We start from the raw sequence: 3,605 nt of genomic DNA on the forward strand, positions 1-3,605 counted from the left end.
CACCTAAATATTTCATGATTTTTGTTTTCCAGTTAAATTTGAACCGATTACTTATATCCTCTTGGGGTGAGTAATTAAAGCAGAGGGTCTGAGTTTTTCCAATTAYTTAATTTATAACCAGAATAAAGTCCAAATTGGTGGAGGCAGGACATGAGGTGAGGTCGACTGGCATTTGGGTCAGATAAGGTCACCAGAACATCATCGGCGTATAGACATGTTTTGTATTCTGTTCCCTTAAATATGATTCCCTTAACTTCTGGGTCTTCCCTAATTTTTTGAGCAAGTGGCCCTATAAAGAGTGCAAAGAGAATTGGGCTCAGAGGGCATCCTTGTCKGCATCCTCGTTCCAGTGGAAATGTGCCTGAAAGGCAGCCATTTAATTTGATCCTTGCTACTGGCAAACTGTATATTGATTTTAAGCAACTTGTGATTGTGTTGTTAAAGCCAAACCGCTGTCGAACCAGATATAAGTATTCCCATCTTACAGAATCAAAGGCTTTTTCAGCATCAAAACTAATTGCTAAAGATTTTTAATTATTTCTGCTCATAGTGTCGAACAAGTGTAACGTTCGCCTCACATTATCCTGTATACATCTATTTTTAACAAATCCTGTCTGGTCTGTGTCAATCAATTCGGGGATAATATTTTCTAGTCTACTGACAATTATTGAAGTGAATATTTTATAATCAATGTTCAAGACAGAAATGGGCCGGAATGAGTTACATTCACTTTTGTCCTTTTCTGGTTTTGGTATAACGGATATTATCGCTTGTTTCCAGGATGGTGGAATCTCACCTCCTTTAAGGACATGATTAAAACATTTTAACAGCAACGGTGTTATAGGTCTCCTAAAAGTTTTGTACCATTTAGCTGGTAATCCGTCACCACCAGGGGACTTACTTATTTTTAATTTTGAGATAGCTTTATCAACCTCTGCTGGTGTTATTTCTGCAGATATCCACTTATTTTGCTGCACGCCAATTGAGGGGAGATCCAATGAGTCTACAAACTGCTTTACTGAGGGAAGCTCCGTTAGTTCGGGTTGACTGTACAATTTCCTGTAATATATTTCAAATGATTTATGTATTTCGTCAGGTGAAAAACACATCTGGTTGGAAATGGGATTTTTAATTTTRTAGATGGATCTGTCTAGTTGTTGTTTTAATCACCAGGCTAATATTTTTTTTGCCTGAGTTCTATTTTCATAGTAAGTTTGTTTTGTATATTTGAGATTAAGTATCACCTTTTCATTGAGTTTAGTATTTAAATCTGCTCTTATTGCAACAATTTGCTGTAGAAGATTGGGGTCTTTTGTTTCAACATGCTTCTGCTCTAAAATGTTTAACTGTTTAGTCAAGTCACTAAATTGCTCAGATTTCTCHTTTTTCTTCCTTGATGCCCACATTATGATTTTCCCACGCAGTACTGCTTTTGCCGCATCCCATAATATACTTGGGGACATTTCATTGCTGTTATTAAAATCTATATATTCCATAAGTTCCTTGTTAATAAATTCTTCAAATTTGTTATCGTTCAACAGAGCTGTGTTAAGTCTCCATATTGTTGTCTTGGGATGAGAATCTAAGTATAGTTTCAAGTATACCCCAGAGTGATCTGACACATCCCTAGTACCAATACTACAGTCTAGAACCCTGTATCTGTCTGCTCTAAATAGGAAAAAAAATAATCAATTCTTGAGTAAACTCCATGAGGGTGAGAGAAAAAAATGAACTCCTTAGCCAATGGGTGGCATTCCCTCCATACATCAACTCAGCCAATCTTTTTAATCATTTTTTTTTTCTGGAGATTCTGGGTTGAATTTTTTTAAAGGGTTTGAGGAATCCAGGGAAGGATGCAGTTGTGCATTCCAGCCCCCCCCCCCCCCCGACATATCAAAACACCAGCTGTTTCAGCCACTATAAGATCAAATATTTTATCAACAAGTGTTTTGTCATGTCCTGGAGGTCTATGTATGTTGAGTAAAGTTACTTCATTTGACTCAAGTGTTTCCCTTACCAAAACAAAACAGCCTTCTTTATCTGTAATTTGTTTGGATACCTGAAAGTCCACATTATTTGCAATTAATATTGCCACACCCCTAGAGTGTCCATTTGAGTGGGAGGAATAAAATGTMTTWWWAAAAMMMMWTWTTTTWWTTTTTCATGGTTCTCTTTTGTTAAATGGGTTTCTTGCCAGAAGATTGTTGCTGTTCTCTCTTCATCTTAGCTATAAGCTTTCCTCTTTTAATTGGATTCTGTAACCCGTGTACATTAATAGTTATAAATTTAAATGGTTGTTGGAACATAAATCTTTAAATCAATAAATCCCTCTARCTTACACATCCAAGGTGACCTCAATAATAAAACATTTACAAAACTCAAAAACATAGAACCTGGAACTTGAAAAAGTACAAAAGGAACGACTTCCAACACAAAACGACTCATTATGGAGTCCTTGATGAAGAGAAAGGCCCCCATGAGGCTCTTCTCATGGGGGTCTCTCCAGTGCTAACTGACCTAGCTCGGTACGAGTGTAAGCTCAGTGCACAATCAGAGCCTTTAAACCGGCTCCCAAACAACAGTCAAGTATTATCTACTTTTAAATCAGTAACGTATTTCTTATTAACATTTGCGAAGGTTAACTTAAGGGTTGTTATAATGGTGTCTGACACAGTGTCTCTATACAAAAATGTTCAGTTCTTAGTCCACACGCTGGATCAGATCACTGTGATTGTTTATCTTATCACATGAGTTTAAACGAGAGGCACGTTTGGAGAAGCGGCATGTCTCCAGCCTCATGACGAAATCCGCTGAGTTTTTTCCGTGCTATCTCTCCGTGTGCATTGGGGTTACTTCGTTTGGCCTCCTTCGTCACCCAGGACAGTCTGTCCAACTTCTCCATCTGCGCTGCCGTGTGGGAACCATCGTTGCTAGTAGTATAGTCAGGCGCGAGACCCCTCTTCTGCAGATCCTTCATGGCGTCCGCCGCAGTGCTGTACGTGATCGGGCTACCATCAAAAAACACACCGCTTAGCCGGCGGTGGAGTTTGGAAGCGGAGACCTTTTTCTTTCAGAAGTTTTCTAATAGGGGCRTAAGCTTTCCTCTTCTTTTGATTCTCTGCCAGATAGTCCTGATCGAAATAAACCCGCTGCTGGTTGAGGCGAATTTCTCTTTTCTTCCACACGGTGCGAAGCACCAAATCTCTGGTTCTAAATGCCAGAAAGGAGATCACCACAGAGCGGGGGCTCACATTCTGCGTTGGTTTGGGACCCAAAGCCCGCTAGCAGTGTTGTATAGCCAGGTCGAAATCTTGGAGTGACAGCTCAGCCTTAATGAAACCGTCCATAAATTCCAGCAGATTATCTCCCTCTGTATGTTCCGGAATCCTGTACACACGGATATTATTTCTTCGTGAGCATGCTTCTAGATCAGTCAGTTTGGCTTGAATTTTATCTTGGTTGTTAATAGTTTGAAACAGCACCTCTTTCGCCGCTGCGGTCCACTCCTCCATTTCTGCCACACGTTGTAAAGACTCCTCCGTTCTGTTTTGATTCTCTTTTATGTCTGACACAACTTCCTTTAGTTTTCCATTAATCTCCTCTTG

This window comes from Austrofundulus limnaeus, unplaced genomic scaffold (assembly GCF_001266775.1).
Source record: "Austrofundulus limnaeus strain Quisiro unplaced genomic scaffold, Austrofundulus_limnaeus-1.0 Scaffold1464, whole genome shotgun sequence".
Classification (NCBI taxonomy): domain Eukaryota; kingdom Metazoa; phylum Chordata; class Actinopteri; order Cyprinodontiformes; family Rivulidae; genus Austrofundulus; species Austrofundulus limnaeus.